Here is a 26288-nt window from a genome sequence, read left to right on the forward strand (position 1 = left end):
GGGCTGAGACTGACTGACGAAGCCCCAACTATTAACCTTGTGTGGATTTTTAATTTTTTGAGGATGGAGGAGGTGATCCCTTTCCTTCCGCCTTCGCACTTATTTCTCCTCAGAAATTATGTTCTGGTCCCCTCCCCCCCCCCCCCGCGCGCGCCCAAATATTCCACATTCAAATATTGGGCGCTTTATGTGGGCAAGTCCGTTTCTGGCTGGGTAGGAGAGGGACTCCTTCGGCGAGGCGAGCAGGGAGGGAAGAGAAAGGGAGCAGCGACGGGTCGTATGTTTCTTTCTCTGCTTTTCCTCAAACATCGGGGTTTCTGACTCGCAGTGTGAACGCGCCCTTTCCCTCCTCCTTCCCCCCCCCCGCCCGAGGTTGAGGAGGAAAGAGGGTTTGTGAAGGCGAGAAGTTGCCACTTGCTGCTCTTTCCGGGCTGCTTCAGGATACGTCTCGGTTTGGAAGGGTTCCCCCCCCTCCTAATCTGCTCACAAATTTGAGGCGAGAAGGAGCCCGAGTCAAGCTGCCGGACTCGGGCTCAAAAACAAAACAGAACTAGAAATTGGAGGGCCGGGAAGCTGACCCAAAACAAATGCTCTTCTGAGACTCAAATGAGGGTTTTGGAATCTAGGACGGTCTCTTCATCCCAGCGAGGGTAGGAGATGAGACAGCTAAACCTTGCAAAGTTCCCCTCTCCCCCCCCCTTTCGCCCTCATACCCGTGGCACTTTATGGAAAATAGGCGGCAATTACCCTTATCCCTTCAATTTTGCTTATTCTTGATTGTCATTAACTGGGCAGCTCACACCTTAGGATAACTTGCCTCGTTTTAAAAAGAACAAGCGCTTGGGACTTTAACGTGATCTTCTCTTTCGTTTGCGCTGTCCAGGTGTGCGTCTCAGTGTGTGTAGCTTCGTGAGTATCCTTTCAGGTTTTCCTCTCCTCCCTCCCCCCAAACCCTGCTTAGGGGGTCTCATGTTGCAACAGTGAGCGAACCTAGTAAACATCTGGGGTTGCATCAATTCACCCAGAGCTCACACACATCTTTGGGTTGTTCTTGTTTTTTTTAAGCCATATAGATATATAGATATAGATACACTAGCTTGTGCATAAATGTATGTGATATTTCTAGTGCTTCTCTTCATTGTCCATGATGGGGGAATGTAACTGAGCCACATCTTTTTTTGCCTACATAATCTCATGTAAAGCAACTTTGATAAATCATGGCCAGTTTCATTATGATTTTAAATGACGCTTTCCTGCTGAAAATAAATAGCTGTTTGGATGATATATCTCCCCTCTAGATGACTGTTTGGAAAACTGCTTTACTGTATCTTAATGTTAGTGGTGTTTGTGTATGGTGCATTTGAATATAGCTATTTATTTCTTATTTTATAAGGACTGTCTCCTTCTGAGTGTTTTAGCTTCATGTACTTGGGATTTGCTTCTTTTCTTCTAGTCATGGTGAATGATTACAACAAGAACATGCCACAAAGTTAGTTTCAAGGCTGAGAGAGGATGTACAGATCTTTTGTAGCGGTCACTCTGTCAACTACATTACATTGAGTGAAACCTATTGTTTATAAGTGGTACCTGTTTGACACATATAGGCTTTGCACCCTACCCATCCTCGTCATCTGAAGTGAAGTACCATGATGTGCCAGTATTTTATGGAGAAGGGGGTTTGTAAGTTGACGGGGCTTCTTTGAACAGCCGGCAGTACGCCCCGTGTGGAAATGTGGATGATGTTATATAAAGTGCAGTATGATACACACTCATTTATTTGTTAGGGCCAGCAGTGCACTTTAACACATATAATTCCTTTTCTGTAGTTACCCCCAGAATTATTTCTTGTGCTTGATTCTCTGACTTCCTTCATTTGGAAATCACACATGTAAATACATGTCGTAGGGAATGTTCAGGCTCTTATCAACCAGCTATATGGTACGCTATATACATTCTTTACTGCATGTTTCATGAAGAAGCAGTACCAGAAACCATAGGACAGAAGAGTGACAGGAGTCTGCTTGATATGGAGTCAGACTCTTGGTGAACCTGGTATAGTAACATTAACTTAGTACAGTATTGACTGACATCCCTACTTGGAGGTGCCAGTGACTGAATCTGAAGACCTAAGCTTCTGGGGACCGCTTTGTTGGCAGAAGCCAGTGGCCAAAAAAATCATATCAGCAGTTTATGCTTTCATAAGGGAAATCACATAGGTCTTTGGGGCAAATTGCTTCTCATTAGCAAGGTGCTGGTTGGATTCCTGAGTGTGCATTTGATCACGCAATGAGGTACATGTTCAGGAATGCAACCAGCACCTTGGTAATAAACTGCAGTCTGCCACCAGGACTTATATAAGTTTCCTTATGCAAGCGTAAGTTGGCAGTAGGGTCTCCTTTATGGATGTTTTATTTATCCATTTGTTGCATTTATATCTTGCTTTTCTTCTAGTGATTTAAGCAGTGTACATGGCTGTCCTCCTCCCCACTCCCCAGACCTTGCAAGTTTGGTCTGGTTGAGCATGACAGTTCCAGAGCCTCCCAGTGGCTCAAGGGAGATTGAAGCCCTTGACAGAAGGATCCAGACAAACTGGAACAAGTTCAGGGGAGAACAAGGATGATCAAGCCCTATGAGGAAAGACTGAAAGAACTGGGCACATTTAGCCTTGAGAAAAGAACACTGAGGGGAGATACGTTAACACTTTTCAAATACTTGGAAGACTGCCATACAGAGGAAGGGCGGGATCTGTTCCTGATCATCCCAAAGTGCAGGCTCAAGTTGCAGGAATTCAGGTTTTGACCCACTATCAGGAAAGACTTTCTAACTGTTAGAGCAGTATAACAATAGAACCAATTACTTCAGGTGGTTGTGAGCAGACCTGCCAGGCCAATCATTAGGTAAAGCGAGATGGGTGCTTGAGGCAGCAGATTCTGCAGTGATGGGATTGCAAATATAAAAGGCATTGATAGTGGTGGTAATGATGATAACATGGTATCCCTTTATTAGGGTTGTCCCTGGACATTTGATGTCTGAGAAAAAGTCTAGCTGGTACACACTCATTGCAGCAAGCCAGATTTAAGTACCAGTGACAACACAGCATCCTCTACCTGATCTCAGGAGACCACACTGGATTAAGGGGCAATAGGGAAGCCTACCTGTAATGATTAGTTTTATCTTTCAACAAGGGAAACATTTGAGGGACTGAACGTGTGCCACCTGCCACCTGAAGTGGCTACCTGACCTTATCTAGTGGTGTGACTATAATTGTCCTTCCATATTCACCATGTCTGATAGTAGGGCTGGGATCACCCTTCTGTCCCCACTGCTATATACAGTGCTGGCAGCAGGATGTTAGGGGCTTTCAAGCATATCAGCCTCAGTGACTATCTGAGTGGTTTGCAAAATCAGAATTTTCTTATGCTGCCTCTGATCAGATAACCCCCTTTCTCATGTGTCTTTCTTGTGCAGTGGAGCCTTCTATGTAAATGCACTGTCTGCTGTTTCACACCAATATCAACCACATGGCTATGTGGAGTGTTTGCCAATGTCATTGTGACATCTAGAAGTCATATTTGCTTCCCCAGACATGTTCACAGAGCTGGTATATGAACACAGCAGTCCTATCATCAAATAGACTTCTCATATACCTTGGTCAGCTGGTGTGGAACATCTCAAAAATGGCAGGAAATTGATTGTTATTTAATGTTTTGTACTTTTACTGCCACCAAGGAAGAGAGAGTTACATATTGCGAGCTGCTTCCTCTTGTGATCTTCTTCGGATACTTGACATTTTGACAAGAGACATGGGAGGCACCCAGATAACAATGTCTTACACCATCCTTGAGCAGCCCTTGCTTCTTAGCCATGGTGGTGGGCACCGTGCAAAGCCAGGGCTCAGAAAAGTTATTTATTTTGGACCACAACTCCCACATTCTCTGCTGTGCATGCTGAATATTTAATATGTATCCATGTACATGAAATTTATCTGAAATAGACCTTTGAAAAATCCTGGCCCTTTCTTTAAACATTTTCAACAAACTGGGCTCTTCTGCATGGGAGGTTCATGATCAGAGCAAGTGCCTTATCTGGGTGCCCCATCCAGAATGTTTGGGAGGAAGCGATATACCTTTTCAACTCACAGCAAAACATGTCCCTGCTTTTGTAGTTATGGAAACTGCTACCCTTGGGGGTTCTTCTTCTTCTTCTTCTTCTTCTTCTTCGTCTTCTTCTAGTGGTAAATGTCGTGTTTCTCCATAAGGGTGCAACTCAGAAATCCATAAGCGTGCAACTCAGGCAGCATTTCATATCCATATTACCAAGCCAATTCTAGCAGTTTTTGTCTTCTCCAAAAAAATTTATTCTGTAAAGGTAATGGATCTTAATTGCCTATTCAGGCTCAACTCCAAAATGTTTTGCATGACACACAAGAAACAGCTCACAACAGTATCTTGTTGGTAGGGAATATCCATTTACCCACCAAGTAATGTGAGTATTGCAGCTAAAATCAAGAGAAACAGGGAAGCCTCCTTTATCTATATCTCCATGACACTGCTGCTTCTCAGCAATTAGACATGATAGCTAAACAAAACCTCCAGGTATTGGGGACAAACATGCTGGAGGAAGAAGTTGCTTGGCTTGTAAGCTTTCCAGGGAGATTCTGATTAGCTATGGCTTTGGGGGGAAAGTGTTGGACTAAGTAGGAGTTTAGTCTTATCTAATAAGGCTTTTCTTATATTGTTATTCTCCATTATTTTTCATAGATTACCTTTGGATAGGTAAGCTTTATAAATCTTAGAAATAAATATAACAATTAAATGACTTGTTTTCCGGATTGGACTTGATGTGCGTTTGGTACTGGAAAGAGGATCAAAATTTATCATAATTATTGCCACCTTTAATTGATTCTTCTCTTGTGTCTTTGTAACATCAGAATAAACCACATAAACCTGTATGATGTTAGTGTTGCTATCTACCCTGAGTCAAGCCATATGCCAATAGTCTGTGAGTCCATGAATCCATGTTCTGGAAAAATGAAAGCCCGTGTGAAGCCCAATGCAGGTAGCTTTCCTATAGCATGAACATCACAAAGTTAATGTGGCCTAATTTTATGGTGGTTGGGGGATTCCGGAAGTTGTATTGAAAAAACTAATATCTCTAAACTCTGACCAGCCAGCATTATGAGGCAAACCTTTACACAAAGACATGTGCTGCAGGTGCTAGAAATTGAACTTTGTTATAGATAGAAAATTATTCCTTGCTTATTTTACCCTGTGGGTGCTATCTAAATCTTCCATTTCAGATGCTGAAGTAGGTTACTGTAATATGGTTGAATGCCTTTACTTAGATGTGAGTAAAGTAAATTATGCCAGGCAAAGAACTTAACTGTACTTTGCCTGGTGTCTTTGCTGCACTAGGTTTCTTTGCCTACATTTGTGTTATGAACAGAAGAGGGGTAAGTGTAGTGTTGTCATGCAATGCAGTTCTACCAGTGATTGTATGGTGGCTAAGAATCTGGTTATAATAAGGCATAGGATATATGTTGTACCACATAAGTAACAATTCCTTGTTCCTCTAGAGCAGCCATTCTCAATAGGGACCCTAGGGGTCCCTGGCACATTTGAAGGGGGCTACGGACTGGAAACTGTTCTTCACACACCACCTTATAAGGTTCTTTATGCAACTTATAGTTATGATTCAGCCTCTGTTTTTTTTTTTCTTATTGTGTTTCTGGCCATGGCAAAGAGAGAGAGAGAGAGAGAGAGAGAGAGAGTTGAAAAGTGGTTCCCAACCTTGGGTTCCCAGATGTTCCTGGACTACAACTCCCAGAAATCCTGGCCAGCGCAGCTAGTGGTGAAGGCTTTGGGGAGTTTTAGTCCAAGAACATCTGGGGACCCAAGGTTGAGAACCACTGCTCTAGAGTCACAGTTAAATTGGGCCTGAATTCACTGGGCTTTATTTCCTAAAGTATGCTTAGGATTACAAAGGGAAAGACTAAACAGCAGGATTGGAAAAGTACTCTACAGAGGAAGTAGCTTAAGCAGAATTCATTTCTGCAACAGGTTTGCTCTATAAATACTGTATATTAAGCACTAAATAAAGGTTTACTTTGGCAGATATTTTCCGACTTGATTACACAGAGCTATTACCTCAGCCTTTTTTATACTTTTATGATAATGGGAATTTGGGTGAATTATGGCAGTTCTGTCAGACGTTTGAGACAGCTTGCGTAATTTAGCATTGCTGGAGTATATCTGTCACTAGATATGTGTAGGATGGTTTGGGCTTCATTTTATTTTCTTTGCAGTTAGTGCTTTGGCCCTGAAATTTGACCACTCCAGTCTCTTTCATACTTCAGTGTCGCAGCTGCAAAGGTCCTCCTGAAAAACTGCTTCTGAGAAGTTGTTTTCCAGGAGTGAATAAAGCAGCAGTAATTCACCCCCAGCGGTGACAGTTAACATGTGTGGAACAAATACGTAGTTGAAGGTACAGCACCACAATTTCACCCCAGAGACTGTTCTGAGAAAGGTTTGGGGACCTGATTCCTATTTTCTTTCTTTTCCCCTGACTTTCTTTTTAAAAAGAGGAATCTACAGAATAAATAGATAGAAGACTTTGCTACTTCTGGAGAATCCAAACTGTGCTTACTCAAAAGTTAACACTGTTGAGCTAAATGGTTCTTATTCCCAAGGAAGTATGTATGGGATTGCAGTATCTTTGTATGGGTCTGTGAAATGGAACTGCTGGCCATTGTTAGTGAATCAGGTATGAGCTAATTACACACACACACACACACACAGAGAGAGAGAGAGAGAGAGAGAGAGAGAGAGCAAACATTTCTGAAGGGGTGTTACAACTTTGATGACTTCAGCAGTTAGGTTGGTTACTTCCTAAATGTATGTTTCATTCATCTGTGTATGTTCTTTATCTGTCACTGTTCTAGTTTTAGAAGGTAACCGTATTAGTCTGTGCTAGGATGTCAGGCAAAAACAAACAAACCAAAACAAATAAAGAAGACAAAAAACATTGTGGCATCTTAAAGATGCTATATTTTAATGTGAGCTTTCATGGACAAAGCCACTTCTTCATGTCTGAATTTCATTTCTGATACTTCAAATTGTGTATAAAATTTTGTTTTTACATTGTTATGTGCATTTTTCTAGGGTGAATATATTTCCTCAGATTCCTAGTGGAGTTTGTATCCATAGCTTAACCCTTCTGCCCCAGCCCCAGAAAGATTAAGAACCACTGGCTTGGGGATTAATTTAAAATGTAGTCTGAGTCTAATAGATTTGCCATTTATTTCAAAGTTTATCCAGTCCAGTGCCATATTGCTAGGCTTCTCCTTCAGACTGGGACTTGTAGATTATTTATAATTAGTATTTGGATGTTCTCTTAACTATTGCAATGTTTATTAATAATATGCCCTTTCCTCATTTTCGATACACTGGACTGGATGCAGCCTTAGTTGTATGAAGAGATTGGAATAGTTAACTTTTTGGATTACAGCTATCTGAATTCCCTATCAGCATGGTCATTAAGAAACTTTGCTAAGCTCTGCTAGAGTAGATAAACCAAAATAAGTAGGGTAAATTAGACATAACTATAGTCCTGTTGTTTTGTGTATGTCTTGTTTAACTATGATTAAATCTGAAGTTAACCCATTAATTCAGGAATGTTAATTTCAGAATATACTTGAACTTGTGCATTAAATATATAGAGTTCATTTATTTGCTAAAACTATCTTTTAACTCAATTTCAAGGGCAGGTCTTAGTCTGAAAACCTGTTAGTTTTGAAAATTAAGTACCAGTTACCAATATTACATTGAGTACATTGAAGAGTATTTCCATTTTCTTAGAGTGGAACTACTTAATTTTCATCAGATTCTTTGGCAAATATATGTAATCAGTGAATATAGATATTTTTATGTGAAATCATTACTTGCTAATTCTAATTATTTTCAGTAACTTCTATCTAAAGACTCAGATATTAGCTGTTCTCAAGAAAAATACATTATCAATCAGTTTTATTTTTTAAAAAGGTGAAATTAAGGCACAGTACATTCAGATCTAATGCCCAAAGTAGAATAAAAACAGAATGTGCAGTGTATGCTATATTATACATTATATTGAATGAAAATGATTCTGTAATGTTTACTTTTAATGTTTGTTCAAGGATGTTTTATATAATGAAAAGCAATTACTTTTCTTAAAGTAAGTCATTTCGGTATTACTGCTTTCTACTTTTTAATAAAGTTTAGTGCATGGTGTTGACAGAGTTTTTAAAAATGACATCAGGAAAATAGGAAATTATATACTACCTTCTAACAGATATTGCTGTTTCCTTGGTAGGGAGGTTGTATGCTTTTTATTATACCAACTGCATTTTCATTTAAGTCTTTATCGTTCCTGGAACTTGGTTTTTTAATTTATAACCAGTGACTTACAACAGTGAGCATTTGGGATTTATGAATGTGGAGGGGATTGTATTCTTTTGTGTCTACATGACACTCTCTGGTTACTTTTTTTCTGGGTTACCATAGGTAGACCCTCCACACACACAACCATAGCTTCATCATAAATCTACTAAAAATACACAGTTCTAAGGAGTCTTTGTCTTCATAAATCTGATTTATAGCCACCTGCTAGAAATGGCTATGAAAACATTTGGTAGAAATCACCCTGACAACCTAAAGGGGAATATGACATAAAGGCCAAAGGAACTTGAGTGTCCCACGTTATTTCAGCAGGACCATTACATGTGTTTTGAAAGAGTATGCTCTGATGGCAGTTTTACCTTAGCAAAAGATTCGTATAGATGCCTTTGACAAAGATACTGAAATCTGCGGAGTAATAATAATTGTGTTATTAACTCAGTTCTGGTTTATGACAATCCTTTCCAGTGTTTCCTAGGTAGTGAGTATACAGAAGTGGTTCACAATTACCTTCTTCTAAATTGCCCTGGGACTCTGGAGCTTGCCCAAGGCTACACAGACCGGATGATCACCAGAAGACAGAGTGGAGAATTGAACTCCCAACTTGGCCAAGCTCTCCAGCCAACTGACATCTGTAGGACTACCCTTAATTTTAAGCAAAGTGAGATAATTGCCTCTAGTAGCAGAGGCTGAGAGCAGCAGGGATCCTCTGGTCCTCTTTTGAAGGAGACAGCTGTGGTTGCTACACATACTGCACCCCTAAACTAACCCTCTAGTTGTCAAAGGGAGGGCTCTGCCCCATAGACAATATTAAAGTTAGTTGCAGTCACCACACTATCTGCATTTTACACCTTTAACTGTTCAGTCTGTACACAGAACATGGAAAGCCGGACTAGATTCAAATGAAGAATTGAAAACAGAAAAGAAACATCAACAGTTTAAAATATACAGGTGACACCACCTTATGGGTAGAAAGCAGCCAGGACTTGAAGTAATTTTTGCTGAAAGTGAAATAAGAAAGTGTCAAAACAGGACTGCAATTGAACATGGAGAAGACAAAAAAAAACATGACTATAAAGGAACTACACAACTTTAATGTTGGCAATTAATAAACTGAAATAATGAAAGATTTTCTATATCTTGGTTCAATCATCGATTCAAATGGAGAGGTGGCCAAGAAATCAGAAGTCTGAGACTTGGGAAAAGAGCAATGGAGAAACTTAGAAGAGAACATCAAGTGTAAGGATCTGTCACTGGAGACTAAGACTAAGATCATCCAAACTCTTGTATTCCCAGTCACCATGTATGGGTGTGAAAGATGGAGAGTAAAAAAACCTATCAGGAAAAAAAATGATGCATTTGAATTATGGTGCAGAAGGAGAGTTTTGCAGATACCGTGCGCTGCCAAAAAGATGGACAAGTGGATCCTAGAACAAATCTAGCTTGAACTATCTCTGGAGGTAAAAATGATGAAATTGAGGCTTTCATACTTTGGGCATATCATCAGAGGGCAAGATTCTCTGGAAAAGACATTAATTCTGGAAAAGGTGGATGTCAGAGGGAAAAGAGGAAGACAAATTATGAGATGGATTAATTTCCTAAGGGAAAAGACATACAGTACATGAGTTTACAAGACCCAGTCGGGGCTGTTGAGTACAGGACATTTTGGAGATCTATTATTCATAGAGTCACTATAAATTGGGCATGACTTGATGACATATAACAGCTACAACTGGATTTAAACAGTATGTGCCCATGTGTCCTACTTCACAAAGGATGGTCTTCTGTCAAAGAATGAAAGGAGCGTTCTGATCCAACTCCGGTTTCCAGACCAAAAACTAATAGAAGAGGGAGATGTAATCTTGAAGTTGGCCATTAACAGCTGATATCAGAGGTGTGATTGTAAATTTGGAAGTAGAGGTGCTCATCATGACAATACGTATAGCCCATTTTCCCAAAAGGAGAATCCAAATGCATGCATAAGTCTATTTCAACAAGTGAGCCTATCCTTCGTGAAGTTAATGGTTCTCCATTGGCTGTTCAAGACCAAAACTAGCCACAGAAACTTCACACTGCAGCAATATCCTGTTCTTGGAAGATTCCTCTGGCAGATATTGCAACCAGATTCAGAGGGAAGACTGAGGGAGATGGCAGATGAAGTCATAGTATCTGCAACTCAGAAAGTCCCGAGGCTTTAACTTTGTGAGTCCTGGCTCAACTGCCTCAATACTTAGCACCTACCCCATTGCTGTTATCCTGTAGTCTGAGCTCAGAGGAAACTTCATCCTACAGTGGTTGGATGACATGACATCCCTTTACACTACAGAGCATTGGTGCTTTCCTGTTGGGGGGGAATAAGACCACCTCTATCCCCTTTTTATGATAGACTCCCTGTTATCATGGGTGGTTATCATGTGCATGTCACTCACTTGAACATCACAACAACTTGTGCTGACCTGAATATCTGAATGAGTCAGTACACAGATCAAACTCTATCAGTAAAACTTCCATATTCAGTCACGTAGCTTCAAAACAGAGTGCTTTTGGGTAGCTTCAGGATACCATTTTGAGGGGCAAGAAATCTACTACACATGACCTGCCACTAACTTGTACTTTAAGCTTATTAAATATATGCTTTTGGATTCAGAATACTAATTCTGAAGTAGTTTCCTTGGACACTGCATGCACAATTTAAGACCTGAAACAACAGTGTTCTTTGGAAATATTGAAAGCTTTTTCATCAGCTTTGTGACTGATGGAAATTGAAGTCTTTAGTCCTTTATTTTTCACCTTTATATTTGCTAAAGGTGTCACTTGATACTGGCCCCTTACAAGAGACAAAAACCAAGTTCATACTTATCTTCTATATGGTGCATGGAAAAGTTAGAACATGTTTATTTTGCTATGTTTTGAAACTGTTTCACAATATTTTATCAAAAGCTCAAAAAGCTATCTTTTCCAGTATGCAACTTGTTGAAGGCAAAAAAAAAAAAAAAAAAAGGTCAAGGCTCACAGCATTGCCCTCAAGATTTTTTGGAGGGAAGAGGGATAATTGTGTTACTCATGTTTTTTTATACTTTTATGCCGCATATAAACCCATCTCAGAATGTAAAACTCTGAAAATTCTCTTCAGAATGCCACTAAAATCTATCTAGAATGCAACCTTTAGGCAGAAAATATTACTTGTAATAGCAAAATTATAGTTCCATTTCCTAAAATATCACTGAAAATGGCACAAGACATCAAATCTCTCAAAAGTAATTAAAGCAATGTAAATTTTCCTTTATAGACCATTAACATCACTGATACCAAAGCAATTAAAATAACAACCTTCAAACTTGTTTAAGGTTTGAAGGACAAAATTTCACTAATTTTGGGTAATAAATTAATTTTAACAAATAAATTCCAAGCTCTGTCTTCAACATTCCCGCATCATAAATCTTCCCAGAGGAGAGACTATTGGTGCCAACAATGTTTCTTTTTGGTGCCAAATTAATTTATTTCTTTTTTTATTTTTAACACTTTATATTTTAAAAAATTAAATCCATATGTTCAGTTTGTATTGTTTGCTGATTAAAGTATTTTTATGCCTCTAAATTAATGTAATTAAAATATTTTATACTGTTTGTCATTTTAAAATGCTGTTTACCCCACTCTAGAAGCCGCACGGGTAAAGGGAGCTTTGTGAAATGAAATGAAGTTAAATGGGTGACAAGGTATATGCAGAATTATTCACACAATGTATGCCCCCTTTTCCTGACAGGGTGTTCCCATGAATCATTCATGCATGTGGCTGTATCACATTACATGCATTCATTCTTCTCTATGCTGCCTAGAGATGCAGTGATTTAGACTTTCCCTATTGCTTTTACCCAAGCTTCCAGTGTGTAGTACTGAATAAAAATGTTTTCCTTTTTTTTTTTCATTCTCTTGTTTATATGTGACAAAATTTGGACAGCAGTGTTCAAGATGCCCAAAGAAGATTGGAAAGTGGTGAAGAGGCTTCTTGCTTCAACATCTAAATCTCCAATTTTGGCAAAGATTGACTTTTCAAACTTTTGCCCCAGCATTAATTGAACCTTGAAGGTTACAAATTAACATTACACTTTCTGTCAGTGGGGTTAAATGCTAAATCGATGCGCTTAGAACAACATATATTGGCTAAAGTTGCAAGGGCACTTCTGAGGAGAAGTCTCATTTGCAGCTAAGTAGACTTGAGCAGGGACTGGCTCATCCAATACTACAGACAAGTTGGTTGTGATTTGTTATGAAGATCCTTGTATGTGCACTGGAAGGTAGACTATTTAGAACAGGATGTTGATTGTTTAGAACTTTATCAGAATTACTGGCTTAATTCCCATAAACCTCATATTTAAATGTATTCGCGAAGGCTAAAACTTCATACTATATCTCACTTTTCTGATTGGCTCTGCATTTTCATTCAACAGAAAATAGAGACACTTCTGAAAATATAAAATATATTCCTTTATTCGGCTGAGAACCAGAGCTTTTTCCAGTGTGTTTCCCACTGCCCCAATTAAATTCAACACCCAATTAAATTTAGAAGCCTCAATATGCATAGTTTTGTAGATGCAGATGGGGTACCTACAGAAGGCAAGTGAACATGCATGACTAAAAGACCTGTTTCCATTCCATGCTGTCATGCTTCCATTCTAATCCCCATGCATGTTCAGTTTGCAGATATTTCTCACATAAATTCTTCCCTTCCCAAGCCTGTTGCTCAGATGTTTATATAATACAGGAAGCAGAGAAATGGGACTGTTATGAGGAGGAGAAATTACCCTTGCTGCACTCCTTTCTATTGTCTTCTGGTTCCAACAACTTCTTGGGTGAACTGGCAGGAATATGTGTGCCATCCTGCTCACTTGAATTACTCTCTGATGTGTGCACCAAACAACTTTTTGACAGGTGTGTTGGTTGCAGCATGATTGGGATACAGAAAAGGATCCATGGGAAAGTTCACTGTAGTTTACAGTTCCTTGAACAGAACTGTAGGAATTGTTTGTTGAAGGAGGGTGAAGGTAAGGCTGGGTTTATTTGGAGTCAAATTTGGCGATACTTAGAAGCACATGCTTAGGAACTATGCTCACTCAGGTGGCTGAAAGGTCCCTGGCATACCCTACATTTCTTTTCACGACCTCTGCAATTTGCATTTGGCTGAGGCATTTTTTGCTTTGTTTTGCTATTGGTTATATTTTATTGGTCACTGGAAGATCAACATTGGCTTTCTTTGGAAGTGTGATGGCTGAGGTGCACATTTCTGAGGAAATCCCATCCCCTGGAGGAAAGATAAAAAGCTACTAAGGCACAGGAGATATGCATTCCCCCTAACCATGAGTTTAACCCTTGGTCTCAAGGGCATGCTGAGTTTTTGAGTGTCTGGATGATACAATATTAATAAAAGTTAGTTTTCATGGAAGAAATGGATATGCACCTTCGTTAAATAACATTCTCATGTGTTCCTTCACTATTTAAATTGCGACCCCACTAATTGATTGGGGCCAAGGAAAGCTGGAAGTAGGAATGAGACCTATTTAGTGGGGACTATCTCCTTTGACAGCTAAATGTACGTGAGATGAGGGGAAGATGTTTGTGTGTGTGTGTGTGTTTGAAAAAATAGGACAAGCTTTGAAGGAAGGCCAGATGTGTGTGAAATTTGTATGCGTGAGGGTGTCAAGGTAACACCATACTGGTCAAACTTGCCAGTTCCTTTGGCCATGAGTACCACTTACATATGGCCCTCAGGTGAAACATGTGGGCCATCTCTGTGCTATTGAATGGGTTATTGTATATGAATTGACATTTTGGATCTGATGGCATTAAGTATGGCTTGTAAGGTAATACATGAAGTCTTGTCAGAATTACTTTTGTGTTTCACTTTTATTTATTATGCTTTAATTCACACAGTCTGCTCAGGATGAATCAGAATACAATCTAACATCCAATGGAAGGCATATGTATAAACCATTTATGAGAATTGCCTATCTCTTCCTCTAGTTCATGGGTTATTAAAGCATAGTTAATTAGATTTGGTCCAGATTTATACACAAATGTGATCTTGGAGATACAGGGACAATAAAATGGGTCTTGGGTCACACATTTAAGTAATGACTTTACAGGCATACTTTGCTTTTAAACTGAGTCACTGGTGTTCTTTCTTTGAACACTGTGTTCTAATTAGAACAGTAAATCACTGAAGATATGTTGAATAGATTCCCTTGTAAGGTGGATAACTGGTTTGTGCCTTTTTACTGCTCCTAACATGTGCAATGTGTTCTCTTATTGCCTGTTCAGAGACATGGTGTCAGTATGAAAACATTTATTTTCATTATTACTTAACTAAAACTATTTTGTATCTTAATTTACATGGAAATCATCAATGAATAGGCACATGACTTTGTTATGTGTATTAATTGGCCTACCCAGTATCAAAATATTTGTGCCATGGACAAAAAAATGCTGAATTATGAGTGGTAATAATGTAATTACACTATCAATATATTCTTCATTTAATTCCCTCCTGGTGGCACAATATCACCTTTAATCATCTGTTCTCTCCCTCCCTTCCATCTCTCTCTCTCTGTGTGTGTGTGTATGTGTGTGTATATGTGTGTGTATTTTATGGTGCACTAAAATACACAAAATGTAATGATATAATTATTATTATGTTACTTTTAACCTGCTGCCTCTTTCTTGTTTAGATTTACATCACTATTTTACAAATGGCAATTCTGGAAATATTAAGATGTGTTGAATCATGATTAGAGATGGGCATGAATAAAAAAATGAATTACCAAATTCATTCAAAAATCACTAATTCATGGATTTGTATTTGTATGAATTAATGTCCCTGACAAACAAAAAATCAATTAATTTTTAGTGATTTTGGATGTCTGAAACCCAATCTTCACCAAACGTGGCGGGATTGTAGAGGAGAGTCAGTAGAAGCTTCTGTGTGATTTTGGTGTCTCTAGGTGCCTGGGGGGAACTTTCCTGGTGGGCTCTCCTTGTATGTACCTAACTTGGATTTCCAAAAAGCAAACATCACCAAACTTGCAGGGCTTGTAGAAGAGAGTCATGGGAAGTGTCCCTGTTAATTTGGTGTCTCTGGGTACTTGGGAGGCTGTTTTATAGGGTTTCAAATTCAAAAATGAATTGACAAATTGATTCATTGATTTGTCAGAAAAACTTGTAAATTCATAATTCATGATTTGTCAACCTTGAGAAATCACAAAACAAAACAAACCACCATTTTCCTGATTTCTGCTCATCTCTAATTATGATCACAGGCTAGCTGTGCCTTGTTCTGCTATTACCCTACTTAGATAGTCTGGAGAGGACAGCCTCAGCTTGTGAGGACTCTCTTTATTTCTCAGGCTTCTGGATTGCTTAGAGAGCAGTGATGACACTCTCCTTTTCACATTTTCCCATAAGTTGGAATCAACTTGCTGGTACATTCCTATATGCATATATACATATATATAATTAATGTTTTGTTATTATATGCTGTCAAGTTGCTTCTGATTTAAGGCAGCCCTATGAATGAGTAACTTCCAAAATGTCTTGTTATTAACAGCCCTGCTGTGTTCTCTACACACAAGCCTACAGCTTATTTTATGAAATCAGCATGTGTCCATGTTTGTGTAAACTTACAAGAGTGACTAACAAACAGAAGTAATGAAATGTTTTAGTAAAACATTTTAGCTTCTGCTTTCTTCATTTGCCATGATAAAAGTATGCTCTTTCCCAGATGGCAGTTGCAGAACTTAGAGATAGGGCATTATAAAGCAGGTGAATGATTTATTGTGTTGTCTTCTGGGTTCAGACCATCAGGTCTTAAAGAAAAATCCAGATCTTTCCCCCCTTTTAAAGTACTTGGATTTGATGGTATCTCGGCTCCAACAAAAGACAAGTCAGATAAGCCGTGACAGCTAGAGAGCGATTTTTCTAGTGTCTTAGTCAAGATGGCTGACTTGTGATTTCTGAATTTTGTATGTAAGTCTGTTGTTGTTCTTCCTATAAACTGTAGATGGCATCCTGGCCGATGGCACCGAATGAGATAAATTACATTGGAGGTGATTCTGTTTAATATAGTAGGTTCTACCAGTCACAATGCTAGTAAAAGTGGCTGTCTCCCAGGAAAAACGTATACATTATGCAGTATTTTGAATCAGAAGAGTGTGATCCAAGATTGCTGATGGTGGTTTGAAAACAGCTCTTACAAGTAATCTCTCTAGATTAGGCCTTTAGCAGAAAGCTGTAACAGGAGGCTTGTTTGTGGCTTTTGCGGAATGCTCCAAGTTTGCTTGAGTTTGCTAACAGCTGATAGCTTTTTCTAATTGCTTTGTCATAATTTGGAGATAGTGAATGGAAATCCATCACAAAAGAAATGTGTTGTACGCTGTTTGATTCATACTTCTGATGAAAAAGATTTTCTCTTGAAGGGAAAGTACCGGTAGCTTTTTTTGATGTTAGAACCAGTGGTGCCTAGAGGATATCCTCTGTGAAGCAGATGTATTTTAAATTCATTTCATCTTTGTTTATAGGTATAATTTTCTTTGATGTTACAAATGCATCTGATTTTAAGAGCCAAGATGTATATAACATTCCTTTTTATATTTTTGGGGTGAAAGAGTTTCCAATCAAGATATGTGTGGACATCAGTGGTCTTGTTCTAAATGTCAGTGACAATTCTCTTGTTTTCACTGATGAGGAGGAGGGATGATTTTTCAATGGTGCTACTGGAAGTAGATTTGATTATGGGATGAACAGGGTTAATATATGATTTTAAAATTGCAGTTTTAAAAGAAGTAGCCATGTTAGTCTGTGCTAGCATACCAGACCAAAAACAAAACAAAACAAAACAAAAATAAATAAAGACAAAAACATTGTGGCACCTTAAAGATTAATTGTTATATTTTAATGTGAGCTTTCTTTTCTTAGACGAGTGAGGAAATGTATGAGGAAATAGTCTTGTTCGTGAAAAGTCATATTAAAATATAGCAGTTAGTCTTTAAGACGCTACAGTGCTTTTGCCTTCTTTTCTGGCTTGATACCGTGTATGATTTACATTTCTCTAGGCATTCTTTGCCTTTCATCCAGATCATAAAGACTGATGCACCATATTAGAGGTTTGTCACTGGCCTCTTTCATAATGTTTTCTTCTAGTTTGCTCATGAACAGATGTACAAGAGAAGGAACCAATTGTAACTATAACTTCTGCTCTCCATTAAATGTTAAATTTTCACAAATGAGGACTAGTATTGCCAAATTGATAATAACCTCTGTCAGGGGATCTTTGGAATTGTTGGTGTCCAGAAAATCATTTAAACCCATTAACTCGGATTCCATAACAATGAGATATGTTGCCATACAAAGATGTGACACTTAGTCTAACTAGTATCACTGTCAGATTGATGCTGTTCATTTAAAGAAACTGTTGATGCCTTCTGGTATAGAAAAATAAAATCACCTCCACATCCAATTGCATTCCTGGATATATAACTCCCATTTTTTTGGGGGGGGGAGTGAGAGGGAGGGCCTGGAAACCACAAATAAAACATTGAGGGACGGGGATTCCTTTTGACACCCGATACATTTGCCAGACTTTTGCATAATTTTACTAGATAATAAGTGCACATTTGTATTAGAATATTTATTCTGATCCAGTGTTAAGGACTGCTAGATGCCACAGTTAGTTCCTTCATGATACATAGGTTCATTGCTAATTTCTGGGAGTTGTTCTCCATCTGGGGAGCCAAGGTTGGGATCTACTGATTTAGATCCTATAGGGCAGTGGTTCCCAAGCTTTGGTTAACCCAGATGTTCTTTGTCTACAACTTCCAGAGGCCTTCACCACTAGTTGTGCTGGCCAGAATTTCCATCCAAGAACACCTGGGCTATCTGAGGTTGGGAGCCACTGCTTTAGTGCATTATGTACTAAATCCATTTTTAGCTTGTTTTTGTTGTTGTTTGTTTGTTTGTTTTAACTTATATACTGCCACATAGTGCTAGAGCGGAGTCCCGAAGGCAGTTCGTGTCGTTCTGCCAACTCCTGCAACGTTGCTGGAATCAGTTGTATTGGCTCTTGCCTTTCCATTGGACCATTTCAGCAGCGTGGAGAGGGGGGATTTGCTGCTTGGGTAACAGCCTATCCTCCATATTACTTTACCCAGGCTTCATGCTCTGGAGAGGACACTTCTCGATTCAGAGCATGTTACCATAGTCTCTCGAGACTGAAGGATGCCTATGCCTATGCTAGTGCTAGAGCACTATCTGGGTGGTTTACAACACAAATATGCAAACACTTTGCTCTCCCCCCCCCCCCCAACGAGCTGGGTACTCATTTTACCAATCTCAGAAAGCTGGAAGACTAAGTCAACCTTGAGCCAGCTATCTGAACCTGATAGAACTCAGGTCATGAGCAGAGACTTGACTGCACTACTGAAGTTTAACCACTGTGTCATGAGGCCCATTTACATTTTTTCCATTAAAATACTCCTGTCCTACCATGTATTGATAAATCTCAGGGAAGGGCACAATCAAAAGTAATTTGAGTAATATAACCAACTAACAGTTCAACTCAGATAAAATGAAACCTATAATATAAATGATTAAAGATCTATCCTGGTTCTCCCTAGGCCATGTTGGGCAAAATATGGTCCCTGCATCTCTGGAAGTTATCTGCCCTTACCCTGAATGCTTGGTTGAACAGCAAGGTTTCAACCTAGCATCAAAATGAAGGTGATGTTAGCATCAGTTGGGCCTTCAAGAGAAAGTCATTCCACAACCAGGGCACTACACTTTTTCAGGTATGTGCTTGAACCAAATCTTAGAAAATGATATATATAAAGAGGGTTTGTTGTTCATAGCCCATGCAAACAATGAATTCGTTGCTTGTTTCTGCCATTTGGACTAATTGTCTCCATTAATTTTGCAATGTAAAACACATACTGGTTCCATAAATGACAATGCACAGTTTGCCATTTTACTGGATTTCAAAACAGTTACACTTTATAACATATAACAGTGGAGCAAACTGAAGAAATGTTATGAGAACTCAACAAGTTATTTTCTTGCTTGAGCTATCCCTGCAGTTAAATATTTCAAACACTGAGATGAAATATTACCTCACACCTTTTAGTAGATATCAGAATATTATATACAGTTGTTTGAAAGAAAGATTCATAACTGTATATAAAATAAAAATTGGCAAGTTGAAAGAAAAAATAACAGTTTATACTGCCAAACACAGAAGCCTGTAAGTTGCCAAATTAACAATGTTTGACATACCCCTGTCCAGTTTTGGCATTAAGTAATGATGTTACAGCGTGATTTGAGTTGGAATTGAAAACTGGGCATAAAGCAATCCTCAGCTAAATATTGTTTTAGACTGCATAGGGGGAAAGGTACACTCTCTGAGAGTTAGTCTCTGTGTTATATTGGTTTATAGTCCTGCTTACAAGAATCAAAATGTATCACAAAGCTATCACTCAAGTTACTGAAACTATCCCTCTTGTACATCCCAGCCTGGGAAGTACAGTAGTGCATAACTTTTTAAATTAAAAGATCCCTTACAATATTTTTCTCTGGTTTTTAACCTCACATAATTCTGTTCTGAGATTTTTTTTTTAACTTGCTTTTGTAAATCATCAGGGGAAGTTTTTGAAACTAAAATGTACTTGCAAAATAATGGAGTGTTATGTAACAAATGAATTTCCTTGACTTGATTACTCTGAGTAAATTAAGTCGTAGTTTTTCAATAATTATGTGCAGATGGCATTATTATATTAGACAGTGTGTAAGTATAATAAATAAATATGTAATTAATATTTAGCAACATGACATTGTTTGATAGGAGGGTGGTTTTTTTGCAGGTCTAGATGTGTTGTGATATGCTTTAAATCAAGAATGATTAAATTCGGGGGCATTTGTCCCATTATTAGCATAAATGCATGTGACCAAGCAGTAACATCTCAATCAAATATAGGAATTCTTTCTTGCTGTTGCAGTCATGCATATATAAACAGGCATGTATGAACTCCTATCCATCAGAAGGACAATCCTATGCATGTCTACTCTAGAGACTGGCAGGTGAAATTCAATGAGACTTCTCTCTAAGTAAGTGTAGATAGCACTGCAGCCTAACTGTACTACAATGTAAATTGGGATTATATATGATAATGACAGGTTGTTTGCTACAGAAGAAGTAGAGTACATGCAGTCTCCTTTGTGGCGCTGTGATCATAAAGAAGTTGGAAAATATCAAATGTCGAACATTGTGACAGCAGAGAACAACAGAAACTGCTGGTCTTAATGACAGGAGAACTGCATGGACATATAGCATATATATACTTATTTTCATGTTGCTGTTGTTATTCTCTGTTAAGCAATTTTGACTTATGGTAACTCTTGAATTAATGACCTCCAAAGTCATTTCCACCATGCCTTGCAGGAAAACAGCTAGACTGTGTGGTCTTCAGCAAGCTACATTGTCCCAGAGAGTCTCTAAAAGAAGGGAATGGTAGACCACTTCTGAATACCTTATAGTCAGAAAACTCTGGAACAGGTCATAATGTAAGAATCAACTTGATGGCACATAACAATAAACATTCTTGAAAGCATTAGCACCTCTCTCAGGTCTTGCAAACTAAAGACTGCAGCTTCTTTGATTGACCCCACCCATTTCATGTCAGGTCTCTTGTGTTACTGCCATCAACTTTTCCTAACATTATCTTTTCCAGTGGCGCTTTTCTTCACCTAATATGTCTAGAGTATGAGAATCTTAATTTGGTTATTTTAGAATCTCCTGAGAGTTTTAGATGATTTCTATCTAGAATTCATTGATTCATCTTTCTGGCAGTTCTAGATATCTGTAAAGCTCTCCTCCAATACTACATTTTGAACAAATTGATTTTCTTCCAGTTAGCTTTCTTCATTGTCCAGGTTTTTCATTTATGTATAGTAATCAGTTATAACATGTGTGGATGATCTTTATTTTACTTTACTTTAATTAGATTTATACCCCGCCCCTCTAGACCAGGTCTACTCGGGGCAGCTTACATATATAAAACATAACAAATTACATCTTAAAAGCATTGGACATTAAAATTTTTGCAGTTATATAAAAGCCTTGCTAAGATGGAAAGAATAAAGGAAAGAGAAATGAAAATCAGTTTAATTGACTGGAGGGAAAGCCTGCCTGAAAAACCATGTTTTCAAATGGCTTTTAAAAATATCCAGCGAGGGTGCCGGACGGATTTCTGTTGGGAGGCTGTTCTAAAGCCGAGGGGCCACTGCCAAGAAGGCCTGGTTTCTTGTTCTTTCTTTCTGGGCCTCTCTCGGCATTAGGCCCCTCAGCCGTCCCTGCTGGCTTTGTCGGGTGATTCGGGTAGAGCTAAGTGGGAGAAGACGTTCTGCCAGATATCGAGGACCCAAACCATTTAGGGGTTTATACGTCATCGTTGGTACTTTGAAGTCAATGCGGAAACGAATGGGCAGCCAATGCAGAGCAGCCAGAGTGGGGGAGATATGCTGATATTTCCTCACCCCACGGAGGAGCCTGGCTGCCACATTCTGAACCATTTGAAGTTTCTGCGTCAACCTCAAAGGCAGCTCCACGTAGAGTGCATTACAATGGTCTAATCTCAAGATTACGAGCACATGGACTAGAGTGGTGAGGGCCTCCCATCAAAATATGGTCACAGCTGGGCAATCCGCCATAAATGAAAATAGGCAGAGCAGGCCACGGATGCCACCTGGGCTTCCATGGTAAGCGCCGGGTCCAGGTGTATCCCCAAGCTGCGAACTTCGCTCTTTGCGGCAAGGGTCGTCCCCCTAAAAGAGACGGAATCACCCAGACCACTGATAGAGGAACCACCCACCCTCAAGACCTCCATCTTGTCTTGATCTTGGTGTTTGTCTCCAGTGAAACATCTTTATATTCGTGTGTGTGTGTGTGTGTGTGTGTGTGTGTGTGTTGTTTTGTCTATTGTACTTTTATGCCTTTCTCCCAGCAGTAGGATTCATATTTTTCCACATATAAGGTGCAGTTCCTGTTCATACCTATGCTTCTGACTTGCCGTGCTCCTTTTATTATTCCTTATTTTATTTAGGTGTTCCATAATGGAGTTAATCTTAACTCATGAACAAAGAGGGAGTAGATGGTAGCACCACATCCCTGTATCCTTGCTTTTTGCATATGGAGGGCTAAATCTGAGCAGGAAAACAGTAAGTGGGGACTCTCTACCCTATCAGAATACATGAAGAATCAGAGCTCCCAACTATGTAGAGATACAGTATTCTTTTGTAAAAACTGCTTTTCACCTCAGGTTTAGCAAAATTGTACCAATGTCATTTATTGATCAATCAACTCAAATTTGTACAATGAATCAATTAAAATTACTTAAATCAGGTTGTATTTCTAATAAAACATTTATGGTCAAACCATCAGAATGTGTGTTGGATTACACATTAACTCATGTGCATGTTTTGTATGCATGCAACTGTAAATGTTCAAATCCATGTTTGTTGCAGTATTATGGAGGTAAGGAGTCCAGTTCACAGGCAGGTTTGATGGGATAGAGAAAGTAGCACATAACTAAACCCTTTGTATCAACATGAATTTGACCAAACTGACCCAACTCCAGGAGGCAGTGGAAGACAGGAGGGCCTGGCATGCTCTGTTCCATTGGGTCACGAAGAGTCAGACACGACTTAACGACTAAACAACAACAAACCCCTTTGTACATTTGCAGATCTCCGATACAAAAGTATGAAAAAACGTCTTCCCACTCAGCAGACCTGTGACCAGTTTTGAAGTCTGATTGGGCAAAGTATTTACTGAAATAGTCTCAAGTTGTTTTTATACAACACAGATGTATCTGTTTAACTGCCACGGCCCCATGCTACAAAATCCTGGAATTTGTATTTTGAGTACATTAGGAGGGAATTGCAAGGACTTCACAAAATCACAAATGCTAGGATTCCTTAGGATGGAACTATGGTTAAAGTGGTATCAAACAAATATAACTGAATTTGTGAAGAGGGAGGTGCCTCATGATTGGATGCCTTCCTGCCCTGGTCATGTATGTGTTCCTTAACAGTGCAAATAAGCTCTTAAATGCCCGTTTCCTATGGAGAATTAAAAGAGGGGGGAAAAATCTTCCTTGTGATTCTTTACTTCAAGTAATTCTCTGAGATATGAAAAATAGAACACCTGAATGTGTGTGTTATGACTGATAATAGCTTCATCATAGTCCTTCAAAGAGAAATGTCCTATGTACAGTATATAGCTTCAGCTGATAGACTGAGCCACCTATGGTATCAGAAGTGCCTAAACAGCATTCTTGCCTTTTCTTTCATATCTTTCTTTCACTCACCTCTTCAACTGAAGGTGCTGTATTGTACCGTTACCTTCTTTGCTACTTCCAAAGAAATGAGGTTGCTGTCCTTTAAAATCTAACTTTTTCACATGAGTTTTTTCTGCAGCTATGGTTCAAATATGTCTGGCATGCAAGAACAGGAATGGATTAATAATCTCTTCCTGGTCAGTTACCTTCCCTTGAGCAATTGTCTTGCTCTGTTTATGCTTTCAAGAAAGTATATTGTTTTCCAAAGAGAATATTGCAAAGTCATGCTGTGCCATCAAGGGAAAAACCAAAAATTTCCATTTTATTTCTGCTTAATGCCTCGAACATGGAATTTTTCTGTAGCCATGTATTCATGCACTTAGCCACAAATGAATGCAGTTTGTGTAGCCACTTGGAGTGCATGCAGTCATATGGAGAGTCAGTTATCTGTGGCCACATGATATGGATTGACCATTTCAATGAAATGCCATATTTCTGAACATATGTGGCCGCAACTGTTTTACTTGCAGGCAAGTGTGACTTACATATAGGGCTAAGAGTCAAGTAATGTAGGCTTCATATTGAGAGAAGGTTAGAGTTAGGCAGAATGAGGCACATCCTTTAGGTAGTAGATGTGTAGGGGGACAGGAAGCAGTGGCATGACAATGGAGAGTAGAGTTATGTGTTACCATGTACAGTATACTTATCCTGCTCATGTCCTTTGATTGATGTTGAAATCAGATGCAGCTACCATTTTGATCTCTCAGATCCCCACTTGGCTGGTAAAAACTCACTTGATGGTAGTATATTATTCCTTGAGCATAACTTTAAAACTATATGAAGATCACCATAATTCAGAAGCGACTTGATGGCACTTAGCAAAAATATGCGATCTTTTCCTTCTTAAGTGTGAGTCCTCAGGGATACACATATACCTGCAATAATAGGCTTGGTTTTTGTTGTTTTGGGAAATTAATTACCTTACATAGAGATTTAGTAGGGACAACTGTTTAATCTCAGTGTAATGTTGGCTGTAAGTCTGTGAACCTTTCTACTCTGATGTTCACCTTGGATGGCTTCAATGAATTAAGGATGCAAATACTCACATGACTCATTGTTGTATACAAGGATGAGGAACAGCAACATTCTTTCCCTTGTTGGCAAGATTTGAGCAATGGTAAGAATGTTATTTTGTACAACCTCGGCTTCTTCTCTTTTTTTACCCCAAATATTTGGCTAATGTAATTCAACTTCCTTACCAAGTAATATAGGTATTTGAGAGACATAGCTACAATAATCATAAGGCTGGACGAGACCTTGAAAGCTGTCTATTCCAACCCTCTGTTCCATGCAGGATTTGCAGTGCAGGATTCAATCACAGCATCCCTGACAGATGGCCACCCAGTCCCAATTTAAATATGAGCAGTAAGGCAGAGATCACTGCCATTTCAGTCTTCATAAATACCTGTGAAGACGTATTTTGTTATAAACTTCACAATGTGAAAAACATTTCATATATGCTATTTCAGTCCAGTTAACCTCCAAAAGAGATTAGTAACTATATGCCCATATTGCAGATGAAGGAGGAAGAAACTGAGACTAGAGATAGTGGTTTACTTAAGGCCACCTACTGGGTTCAGAGCTAAGGAAAGATTTGAAATGCTTGACAAACAGATCACACTGTTAATCATTACAAAACATCCGCTGCATTTAAGCTCTGCCAAGCAGTGTTTTCTAGTCTTAAGCCAATCGTTTTAAAAGATTGTGAAATGTTGTGATATTACCAAAACAAAACAAAAAGACATGGAAAAGCTAGATAAAATCCAAAAAGAATTATTTAATTTAGAGTGAGAGGCTTTATTGATCCCGCTCTCACTGAGGATAGAACAAAGCAAGGCAAGCTTGCTTTTGTTTTCTAGAGAAGCATCTTCATTTATGTATGAACTTTGGGACACAGGACAACTTCCATGGTTTCTGGGACCAATTAGGAATATATAGCAAGTACTGGATGTAAGCTGTACCCCTCCTAAAAATGATGATGGAGTCGTTATGGCGTTCCTTTTCTTTTTTCCAAACCAGAAGTTATTTTTACCATTATATATTTTTTCCAAAATGCTAGAAAATGTGCCATTTCACTTAAACCACACCTTACAACTTATATTAGAGCAAAAATGCTATTAGAGTAAAAATACAATTCTCTTGATTTTTAACAACAACAACAACAACAACAACAACAACAACAACAACAACAACAACAACAACAACAACAACAACAACAACAACAACAACAAATCTACCAGTGGTTCTGAAGGAGGAAGCCACAAAATCAAGAGGGATGGTGTATATGGCCCACTCCTCCTCCTGGTCTGTGTTGATGTCCAGCATATCTGCACAAGGCATGGGATTTCTTGGACTACAAATCCCATTTTTTCCATTCTGGGAGTTCCACCTGCCAGGATCATACCTACATGCACTTGAATATGGC

The 26288-nt window shown here is 38.9% G+C and overlaps 1 protein-coding gene across 1 annotated transcript in view; it reads left to right on the forward strand.

Moving 5' to 3' along the window:
• Positions 1 to 26288, forward strand: part of FGF10 (fibroblast growth factor 10) — a 127100-nt gene that overhangs the window by 12250 nt on the left and 88562 nt on the right. The window lies entirely within an intron of this gene.

Source organism: Pogona vitticeps, chromosome 2, assembly GCF_051106095.1.
Source record: "Pogona vitticeps strain Pit_001003342236 chromosome 2, PviZW2.1, whole genome shotgun sequence".
Lineage (NCBI taxonomy): Eukaryota > Metazoa > Chordata > Lepidosauria > Squamata > Agamidae > Pogona > Pogona vitticeps.